Below are 12,052 nucleotides of genomic sequence, written 5' to 3' on the forward strand. Positions count from 1 at the left end.
GAGAGCTATGGACCAAAATATGAAAGGCATCGTCCATACCTTAACTCTCAGGTAGGCTTTGAGTGAGAGAAGACTTTAAAGTCAATAGCTGACTCCCTCTGAAGAACACCAGCTTGACGTTACTAATAAAATATCCGTGTCTCTGAAAACAGGGGAGACATTGCTAAGTCAGTTTCAAAGGCCACAATAGAACAGTGAAACCAGTTCACTGGAGGATGGAAATTGACCTCAACACTCATGACTTCCTCTGTGTTTCTAAAGACTTGAACCTCAGCCTCTCCCTGCAACTCCCTAGGAAGCTAAAGAGGTATGGAATGTACCTTTGATAGCCTGATGTGATTTTGTCTTTTGACCATTTGCTGAATTTGTGGAGGGAAAAAGAGCAATCAAAAACTGGACTCCTCTCTTTCCAGACTAAGCTATGACAAAGCAACACAGCTAAGTAGGAAACTGAGAAGAGGATATGATGAGATGTTAATTGACTGATCAAGTTACCCTATGTGCTCCAGTAACAGATGTCCAAGCCACTTCAGAGCTACCTTTTCTTAATGTGTTTAGTTGTGGGGTTGATTCACATCATATGAAACCCACGGATTTGCCTCAGGTTGGGGAATGACTGAATTAAAGACTTACTCCATGTATTAGTTTCACCCTGAAGTATCTAACCCATACCAGTGTGTGTCAAAAGCAGCGCAAACCAATTTTGCAACACCGAGTGGTTTCTGCCTCAAGCAATTAACCACTGACGTGCCCACATCTGTGAAAGTGTTGACTGGCTGAACGTCATCCACAAAATGCCTTACAGGCAGAACAGCAACAACAAAAATTTCTCATTAGTGATGTTTAGCGTTAAAGAGCATGCAACATTTCAGTTCCTTTGTAGGGGACTCTGAAATGTCCCAGGATATGTTCAGAATAATTAAACTTGCTTGCTTTTTCTTCCTCTTCAGGACTGCCATTGTAGGGAGGAGAGGCAGATGGCAGGAAGTTGTCTCCAGACCAGTGAGCATGTCCTCAGTTTTCGTCACCTCCAGCTGTTCCCAGCTTGTTCCCAGCTTTCTCCCCACGTGAACCCGCAGCAGTCTTAGGATCGGGGGTGGGGGCCACAGACCACCAGGAGCGGACCCTTTATGCAGAGACTCTTCAGACCTCAGACAGCAGTGCCCGTGGTGTCCAGACAGCTCTGGTCTGTGCTGCTGTGAGGTTTCTGCTGCAAAAGTACAATAAATAGTAAATTAGCAGTTGCTATGCATATATGCCTAATTTCTTCATTTATTTATGTTTTTAAGGAAGTAATGGAGAAAGGAATGTGCAATGGCTTGTGTGCATATGTGCATTTAAAGATGTTATATTTAATGAAAAATGGCTTTTGGTGGCCCTATGGTTATCATATTCAAGTAGGATTCTGACAAGACCTTAGCTGGGCAACTCTGCCTATTTATTCATTCATGTATGCCTTTAGTTATCCACCATCTATTTAATAGGCCAGCAAGTGAGGTCTTTCTAGAAGCTCCTTGAGCTGATACTGCCATAAAGGCATTGCCCCAGGACTTCAGGAAGAGGCTGATCAGGGAGGGGGCAGAGAGGATTTCCCTACTGACTGCTCCAGCAGCTTTCTGACAATAGGAAGAAAGATGGGGAAATATCAGTGGGGGCCACTCTGAGGAGCTGAGGTTGGTCCTTGCTTGGTCAGACACAGCTTTACTTTCAGCTTCAGTTCCTCACTTAATGTGATTGTCAGTCAGTAAGTAAAAGGGTATAGTTCTGGTAACTCCATACTTTGTGCCAGTTCAAAAGAAACAAGACAGAGTCTCATCTCTTTGGCCTTAATACCAGGGGAATATGGCTCCTTGGTGGGACAACACATGAAATGCTGAATACAGTTAACAGCCATGCCCATTGGAAATGTGCAGCGCTTTACAGCTGACAAAGTCCTTCATACCCCTCATCTTATTTGATCCTCACAGTATTCTTATTTAGTCAGTTGGACAAGTAGTATTTCCATTTTATAAATGAATAAACTGAAACTGAGACACCTAAGTCACTAGTCCAAGATTATACGTTGTGCTCAGAATTCTGACACCTGGTTTGGTGTTCTTTTGATACCAATTTTTGCCTCTCACCACCAAATGTCCCCTTCAGTACCTGCTCTGCAATAATGGTTGGAATTCCTCTTAAGTTCTTCTCCTTTCCTGTGAGCACTGTGTTCAGCTTTCTCAGTGAAGGGCTCTAGAGGGACTGGGTGGGAAGAAAAGACTTCTGCAGGTTCCACCAGCTGACCCGCTGGTCACCAGTGTGGGTGTGAGGGTCTGTGGAGATCTGTGCTCTGCCCCAGTCAGGGCTGCAGAGCACACAATCCTTCAGCCACCTGCAGCCCTGGCCTAACCTGGTGAACACTCCTGTGGCTCTCCCAGCAAAATACTGCATCCCTAAGCTTCTGGCCCACAGCATCACCTCCAGCTCCTCTGCATGCCCACTCACCTGTCCCCTGGCAATGATTCACCCAAGGCCCCCTGCCCCTTACGTTTGCCCTCCTGACATTGCGTGTCCCAAGCCTCCTGCAAACAATGGTGTTCATTCTACAGCTGTACACGTGTGGTCACGGGCTGTAGCTTACTTCCAAAAGGGCAGCTTCCTGCTGTCCCAGTGACTGTAGACAAGCTCTGGCCTACAACAAATTTCTCTTCCATTCAATGGACGTCAGCTGCCTTCTCCAACAGGTATGAACCCTAGCCTTGAGGTGGATGGGGGCCTCCTCTTCCAAGTTCATCCCTCCTTGAACTGTCCCTCAAGCCTGTTAGTTCAGTTCAGTTCAGTCGCTCAGTCATGTGTCCGGCTCTTTGTGACCCCTTGGACTGCAGCATGCCAGGCTTCCCTGTCCATCACCAACCCCCAGAGCTTGCTCAAACTTGTGTCCATTGAGTCGGTGATGCCATCCAACCATCTCATCCTCTGTTGTTCCCTTCTACTCCTGCCTTCAATCTTTTCCAGCATCAGGGTCTTTTCCAGTGAGTCAGTTCTTCTCATCAGGTGGCCAGAGTATTGGGGCTTCAGTTTCATCATCAGTCCTTCCAATGAATGTTTAGGACTGATTTCCGTTAGGATTGACTGGTTTGGTCTCCTTGCAGTCCAAGGGACTCTCAAGAGTCTTTTCTAAAACCACAGTTCAAAAGAATCAGTTCTTTGGCGTTCAGCTTTCTTCATGGTTCAACTCTCATATCCATACATGACTACTGGTAAAAACATAGCTTTGACCAGACAGACCTTTGTTGGTAAAGTAATGTCTCTGCTTTTTAATATGCTATCTAGGTTGGTCATAGCTTTTCTTCCAAGGAGCAAGCATCTTTTAATTTCATGGCTGCAGTTACCATCTGCAGTGATTTTGGAGCCCCCCCAAATAAAATCTGTCACTGTTTCCATTGTTTCCCCATGTATTTGCCATGAAGTGAGGGGACCGAATGCCATAATCTTCATTTTTTGAATGCTGAGTTTTAAGCCAGCTGTTTCACTTTCCTGTTTCAATTTTGTCAAGAGGCTCTTTTGCTCCTCTTTACTTTCTGCCATAAAGGTGGTGTCATCTGCATATCTGAGGTTATTGATATTTCTCCCTGCAATCTTGATCCCAGCTTGTGCTTCATCCAGCCCAGCATTTCACATGATGTACTCTGCATATAAGTTAAATAAGCAAGGTGACAATATACAGTCTTGACATACTCCTTTCCCAACTTGGAAGCAGTCTGTTGTTCCATATCCAGTTCTAACTGTTGCATGTTGACCTGAATACAGATTTCTCAAGAGGCAGGTAAGGTGGTCTGGTATTCCCATCTCTTGAAGAATTTTCCAGTTTGTTGTGATCCACACAATCAAAGGCTTTAGTATAGTCAATGAAGCAGAAGTAGATATTTTTTCTGGAATTCTCTTGCTTTTTCTATGATCCAGCAGATGTTGGCAATTTGATCTCTGGTTCCTCTGCCTTTTCTAAATCCTCAAACCTATGGTACCCTGTAAAGTTCTCTGATGTCTTGGTGGTGGTTTAGTCATGAAGTCGTGTCTGATTCTTGGCGACACCATGGACTGAAGCCTGCCAGGCTCCTCTGTCCATGGGACTTCCCAGGCCAAAATACTGGAGTACGTTGCCATTTCCTTCTTCATGAGATCTTCCCTACCCAGGGATCAAACCCTGGGGAAGCCCTTTCTTATATGTTAGAGTTACTGTTTTATTATAACTTGATAATTCTTTATGTTAAACTTTCCTGATTTAAATCACTGTGTGGTTTCTCTCTCCTGATTGATATACATAACAACTGTTGTTGTGGAGTCACCGACAAGGTCCAAGAAATAGTTTAAGTTTCTTTTGGGCCAGATCTTGTCATCTGTCTTTGATCACTATAAACATGTGCCTATTTTGAGGCCTGACACATAGAAGATCCTGCCTAAGGACTGATTAACTAGCACATTTTAAGTTAATTTTAACATCCCTGTTTGATGGAAGTAATAGCAGTCCACTGAGAGAGCTAATATGCAGGAAGGAGTCAGGAATTTGTTTATGCATGTGATTATTCACTCATTTGTTCAATGAACTTGATCAGATGTCATTTGGGAACAGCAGCATTGGCTCCAAGGGCAGGTCAAAAAGCAGCATTGATCCTCAACTGGGAGGCCAAATAAATGGCTACTACTAGAGAGCAAGCTAAAGAACATTCTGGAAGATGAGCAAAAACAACATGGAAAGACCCAGAGGAACTAAGGAAATACCAAGTGGTCTAACCACTTGTGAGGCTCTGAGAAGGTAAGTGGCATACCTAAGGTTATGGGGCCCCTGCTCAGTCAGTAGAGCCCAAAGCAGAAAGCAGGTCTCATGGTCCTTCGCCATTCCATCACATTGCTTCTTCAAGTGAGATGAGAAGGAGTGGTGATATACACTGCCATCTCAGGGAATGTGGGGAAATAACCCCCAAATGATTGTCCCTTACCTGGTTAGTTCAAAAGAGTCTAACTAACTTCCAACTAACTTCTTGGATTTGGAGGATCCAAGAAGTTGCCCTGCTAATGCTTGTTCCTGTTGGATTGCAACTAGCAGACTATCAAATACATTCAATTTAGGGTTTGATACCTTTCCAGGGAATTGTCCACCTGTTAACTCACAGGTTAACAAATGCATTTGGGGAAAACCCAAATGTTCCATGTCCTACCCTCCTCAAAACATCACTGATTTCTCTGAGGTGGTCTTACACCCCCACAGAAAGCCTCTCCAGCATTCCTTTCCAACATCTGCTGCCTAATCGTCGTAACAATTTTCCTTTGGCCTGTTGGTTTACTTAGCAGGACATTTAGCTATTTCTAATCACATGTTCGTCCAGGGAGCCAAGGTATTTACTAAGGGGTGGGGGGAGCGCCATCAGATCCTGTTCTACATACTCCTCTACAGCTTTCCCCCAAGCGTGACTTCTAGCTTGAATCCTATTAATACAATGAGTGTATGGGCATATGTGACACAATGTGTGTCATTAATATTTCATCAGCAGATGGGTCACATATGAACCAAGGGGGAATGTGGACGTAGCAAGAGCTGTGTGAGTTAAGCCATGTGTAGACTGTCTTTGTTGGCTGTCATTGAAAAGGAGCCCATGCTGGTTAGTTGATTTCGGATGTGCGTACACCTCTGTGGTGGGAAGCAAGAGACAACATGGGTCCAGAGAAAACAGTCCCACCTGTGAGTGTCCTGAGAGAGGCCAGATTTTCTGCAAGGAGTAACAGTGAAATGCAAGTTGTACTTTATTGGTTGTCTCTGGCTAGAGCTGCATTTTATTGGGAGTTACAGGTACCCAGGAAATAAAATTTCCCTCACTCGAGAATCTGCTATGCTCCAGTATTCTTGCCTAGAAAATTCCACAGACAGAGGAGCCTGGAAGGCTAAAGTCCATGGAGTCACAAAGAGAGACGACTTTGCGCACGCGCGTGCACACACACACACACACACAATCTGCTACAGTGAGGATGGCTCTTTTTACCTGGCCCAGTGAGATCAGTGAGGAAGGATACTGCCCAGATTTGTAAATGCTTGCTCTAAGAGCCAGTATGAGGCATCTCCTGGCCTGGTGATCTGTCTTCAGGGTCAGTTTTTCTTCCCTCTCTCCACCCCTGACTCTTTCAGTCCTTGCATATATACTGCTCTAGAAATCTAAGGAGTCTCTGGGAATGCAAGCATCCCACAGAGAAACTGCAGGTTAACTTGAAGATCAGCACAAAGAAGTGAATATCACAATAAAGCAAAGGACACACATTTTTTGGTTTCACGGTGCATATAATAGTTATGTTCACACTATTCTGTATGATATTGTGTGCAATTGCATTATGTTTTTTAAAAATGTAAGTAACAATTTTAAAATAATGCTATTGGAAAAACGGTGCCAACAGACTTGCTCAATGCAGAGTTCCACAAACCTTCAATTTGTAAAAAAAAAAAAAAAAGCAGTTTCTTTGAAGGACAGTAAAGCAAAGCACAATAAAATGAGGTATGCCTTTATTCTTTTACTTTTGTCTTATTTATTCAATCAAGAGACACTGTGTTAAGCTGTAGGAATATAATAGCATTTCATGGGACTTCTTTGTTAGCCAAGTCCTCATCACCCTTTCTTAACAGTTAGGATAGGATTCTGTAAACAGAGACATTCCAAATAGTTGACTTCTAGACCTGGAGTGTTAATGTTTTTGAAAGAAAGGCTATGATCCAGCAGCTGGCTGGAGCTTAGGCTATAGAATGGCCTAGCTTGTTTCATGCAACACATCATCTTGGATGTTAAGATCCCGCTGTCTGAAAACTAAATATAAAAGTAGGATTTATTTTTTATTTTTAGTCAAATTTTTTGAAATTTGATTTAAGTTCAGTTCAATTGCTCAGTCATGTCCGACTCTTTGTGACGCCAGGGACCATAGCAGGCCAGGATTCCCTGTGTATCACCAACTCCCAGAGCTTGCTCAAACTCATGTCCTTCAAGTTGGTGATGCTATCCAACCATCTCATCCTCTGTTATCCCCTTCTCCTCCTGCCTTCAAACGATTTACATACAGTAAAATCCACTCATTTTAATTGTACAGTTCAATAGATTTTGACAAATGTGTACACAATGTAACCACTATTCCAGTCAAGAGACAGATAGATAACAGATATATCTATCATCCCCAAAAGACCCTTTGCAGTCAATCTCTGCAGTCTCAGACAACCACTGATTTCTTTTCTGTCATTGTAGATTAGTTTTGCCTGTTCTAATATTTCATGTAAACGGAAAGCATATAGTATGTGTTCTTTTGTGTCAGGCTTCTTTTATTCAGCATATTTTTTACTTTTTACTTTTATTTTATTGATTTTATTTATTTTTAGCATTTTTTTAGATTTACCTATGTATGTGTCCAAAGTTTTTTCCTTCTTATTGCTGAAGAGTATTCCATTGTATGGATATGCCATGAAATGTTTACGTTATGATGGGATTTGTCTTAATTCCAGTTTGGGGTTATTATGAGTAAAGCTGCTGTGAATATTTTTGCCTGTCTTTGGGAGCACACGTTTTCATTTTTCTCGTGAAAATGCCTATGAACTAACAAACAGTATGGAAAGTGTGTGTTTGTAAGAAATTGCCAAGTTGTTTTCCAAAATAGTTGTACCATGTTACATTCCCACCATCCATCCATGAGGACTGTCATTAAGTCACATCCTCACCAACACTTGGTGTTGTCAGTCTTTCTAATTTTAGCTTTCCTAGGTATGTAGTGGTTTTAATTTGCTGTAATGACCAAAGATACTCAGCAATTTTTCACGTGCTTGTTGATCATTCGTGTATCTTCTTTTAACAATTGTCCTTTCAAATATTTTGCTCATTTTTTTTTCTTAGGTTGTCTTCTGAATAAGAGCTCTTTGTATTTTCTGGAAACAATTCTTTTGTCAGATATATTTATTGCAGATATTTTCTCCCTGTCCATGGCTTGCCTTCAAAAGCAGAGAGCTTAATTTTGAAAAAGTCTACCCTTACTAGTGTTTTTCTATTATGGTTTGTGCTTTCTGTGTCCTAAGAAATCTCTGCCTTCTTCAGATTCCGAAATATTTTCTCCTATATTTTCTTTTAAAAGTTTCATAATTTTAGTGTTTATGTTTAAATCTATAATTCATCTTCAGATAATATTGATAAATGATGTAAGGGCCAAAGTTCATTTCTTCTATAAATAGATACCCAGTTTTGCCAGCATCATTTGTTTAAAAGAATATCTTTTACACTTTGACCATTGATTATGATGATCTATTCTAGACTCTCTGTTTGGTCCCATGTACATGTTTATCCTCCAGATCCACACTGCTTGATAACTGTAGCTATAGAATAAATCATGAAATAAACTTCATTATAATTTTTCAAGATTGTAGAGTATTCTAGGTTCCCTATATTTGTCTCTAAATTTTGGAATGAACTTGTTAATTGTTCAAAGGAAAACAAAAAGCAGTGGATTTTGAGATTGCATTTAATCTATAGATCAATTTGCAAGAAAGTCACTTTTTTTTTTTTTTTTTAATTGAAAGCCTTTATTATTCAGCCTTTGGCCTGAATTCAAGTCAGTCCTGTGCTGATTTTTTTTTTTTTTTCTCAGTGTTTCTTTTAGAAAGTCACATTTTAACAATACTAAATTCAGTTCTTAAATTTCTCTCAACAACGTTTTGTCATTTTCAAGGTACACATTTTATACTTGTTTTATTAAAATTATCCCTTTGGATTTTTTTTTTATTCCTATATTAAATGGTGTTTTTATATTTCAGTTTCTAATTGTTCCCTGCTAATATGTAAGAATACAACTGATGTTTTTATTTCAGCCTCGCATTCTATAACCTTGATAAACTCACTTATTAGTTCTAGTAGCTTTTTGAGAATTCATTTGTATTTTCTGCACATGTGATCATGTAGTCTGGGGAGAATGACAATTTTACTTCTTCCTTTCCGATCTCTACAGTTTTTTTTTTTTTTTCTTGTTGTATTAGCTATGAGGTCCAGGACAATATTAACTAGAAATGATGAGAACAAACAACATTGCCTTGTTTATTTTCAACCATTAACTATGATGTTAGCTCTAAGTTTTTGGCATATGCCATTCCTGAGACTGAGAAAGTTCTTTGTTGAGAATTTTTATCATGAATGAATGTTCAATTTTGACCTATACTTTTTCTGCATTTATTAAGAGGAAAGTATGTCTTATTTCTTTCTTATTCTACTGATATTATGGATTACACTGATTTACACTGATTGATTTTTGAATGTTTAGCCAAATGTACATTTCTGGGACAAACCCAGGTTTGTTGCTATGTATTGTATAGGATTAGTATATAGCGCTTAATTCATAGTGTATTGTGAGTTGACAGCTTTCTCGGTGAGTCCATTTAAGATCTCACTCCATTGTCTTCTTGCTTGCCTGTTACTCACAAAACATTGACTCTAACTCTTATCTTTGTTCCCTTATTGGCAGTGTGTCTTTTTTCCTCTGGCTGCTTTTAAGATTTTCTCTTTGGTCTTTGGTTTTCAGAAGTTTGACTGATATGCCTAGGTTTTGGGGTTTCTGTTTTTATTTTAATCCTATTTGATGTTCTCTGAGTTGCTTGGATCTGGATGTGATGTCTGTCATTAATTTTGAAAAATCCTGACATTATTTCTGGAAGTATTTTGGCCTGTTCTCTTCCTCTTGCGGAATTCTAATTTTGCACCATTTAGTAGCATCTCACAGCTCTTTGATGTCTAGTTACGTTTTTCTTTCCCATTCTCTTGTGTCTTTGTGTTTCACTTTGGATAAATCTCGTTGACTTATCTTCAAATTCACTGATTTTTTAGATCTACTGATGAGTTTATTGGAGGCATTCTGCATCTCTGTTACTCTGTTTTTTATTCTTCTATTGCCATGTATTTTTTCTTATACTCCCACTTCTCTGTTGATATTATCTATCTGATCTTGTGTAATATCTACCTTTTTTATTATGGCGTCTAACAGTATTAATTGTGTGTGTGTGTGCTCAGCTGTGTCTGACTCTGCCACCTCATTGACTGTAGCCCACCAGGCTCCTCTGTCTGTGGAATTTTCAGGTAAGAATCCTGGAGTTCGTTGCCATTTCCTACTCCAGGGGATCTTCCCAACCCAGGGATTGAATCTGCATCTCTAGCATAAATGCTTTAAACTTCCTGTCTTATAGTTACAACATCTGTGTCATACTTGAGTCTGGTTTCAGTCATTTCTTTATGTCTTTGTACATTGTGAAGAGACCTCATGTGTTCATGAGGAACAAAATATGCTGAGTTTTTCATTTGCTTCAGGTTTCAGTATAGCTCAGAATGGCACTATTACTAATCTTATCTTTATTTAAAATTTTGATATTTTATCATAAAATTTTTGCATTAATTAAAACAAATAATACATTGTAATGTTATGTATCTTGATTGCAGAATCCCCTTAATAAAACTTGTGCCTGAAGAAGGTGCTTCACTAGGCTACCCAGTTCAAGGACTTTTGCTTTCTATATCCTGAAGCTGAAAATACTGAAATTTTAATAATTTACATTGAAATAAGTAAGCCTAATATCAATGCAGAGGGATTTTAAAATGAAAAACATTCTGAAAATTTCTGTTTTAGACAAAAAACAGTAAAGTATGCAATCCACCTGAGCTCTTAGTTCAGGAAAAGTGTGCCTTACTGACTTCTCACAGAGGGGCCTCATAAAGGTTTATTTCACTGCCTCCGAGAATCTGTCAGTGAAGGCTGAGTTAGGTACAGAGTAATGTTTTTAAAGATTATCTATTAGCTCTCATTTGAATATAGCCAGGAAGATTCTGAGGCCTGTTCTCCACAGAAAAGGTGCCCAGGGCCAACCAGTCCTATAGTTGAGAATGCTTGTTCAGTCACTTCTGTTGTGTCTGACTTTTCGTGACCCATGCCCTGTAGCCTGTGAGGCTCCTCTGTCCATGTGATCTGCAGGCAAGAATACTGGAGTGGGTTGCCATTTCCTCCTCCAGGGGAATCTTCCCAACCCGGGGATGGAACCCAAGTCTTCAGTGTCTGCTACATTTCAAGCAGATTCTTTACTGTTTGAGCCATCAGGGAAGTACAAGCATATAAAGAAACCAGTGCTCCATGACCACTTCTCAGTATCTGAAGCTTGAAAAGGCACCGCTGTGGAAGAAAGTGCTCTGGATAATGTCTTCACAGCTCCTAACAGTGAGGGGAACGAGGAGGAAGAAATGAGCCTGAAGGTAGCACTTTGTGTCTCCTTTCTCTGACCTTCATGAGGTCTCCAGGCTCTCCCTGCATTGTGGGAATCACAGGGTGGGATGGGAAGGGCCTGTGTGACTCTCCTCCCCACAAAGCCCAGGTGGTCATGTTTTGAACAGGAATATGTACAATTGCTTGTTATTTGGCTGTTGTGCTTTAGCACTGTAAGCCTCACTATGATTTTTCCCCCTGTTAACTCTTTACATTAGAAAAGTTTCAAAGAGGGGGAAAAAAAAACAAACACCTTTTATGTGTCAGTCCTGGTGAGATAACTGACAATATGAAACTGAAAACAGCCACCTCCTTAATGAACCAGGAAGTGAGTCCCAGGATAAAAAAAGCCAAATAGCTGTTTATGATATGATAAAGGATTCACTCACCAAGACCCAGACATCCTGGAATGTGAAGTCAAATGGGCCTTAGAAAGCATCACTATGAACAAAGCTAGTGGAGGTGATGGAATTCCAGTGGAGCTATTTCAAATCCTGAAAGATGATGCTGTGAAAGTGCTGCACTCAATAGGCCAGCAGATTTGGAAAACTCAGCAGTGGCCACAGGACTGGAAAAGGTCAGTTTTCATTCCAATCCCAAAGAAAGGCAATGCCAAAGAATGCTCCAACTACCACACAATTGCACTCATCTCACATGCTAGTAAAGTAATGCTCAAAATTCTCCACGTCAGGCTTCAGCAATACATGAACCCTGAACTTCCAGATGTTCAAGCTGGTTTTAGAAAAGGCAGAGGAACCAGAGATTAAATTGT

The sequence above is a fragment of the Oryx dammah genome, unplaced genomic scaffold, assembly GCF_014754425.2.
Source record: "Oryx dammah isolate SB20612 unplaced genomic scaffold, SCBI_Odam_1.1 HiC_scaffold_5, whole genome shotgun sequence".
NCBI classification, from domain to species: domain Eukaryota; kingdom Metazoa; phylum Chordata; class Mammalia; order Artiodactyla; family Bovidae; genus Oryx; species Oryx dammah.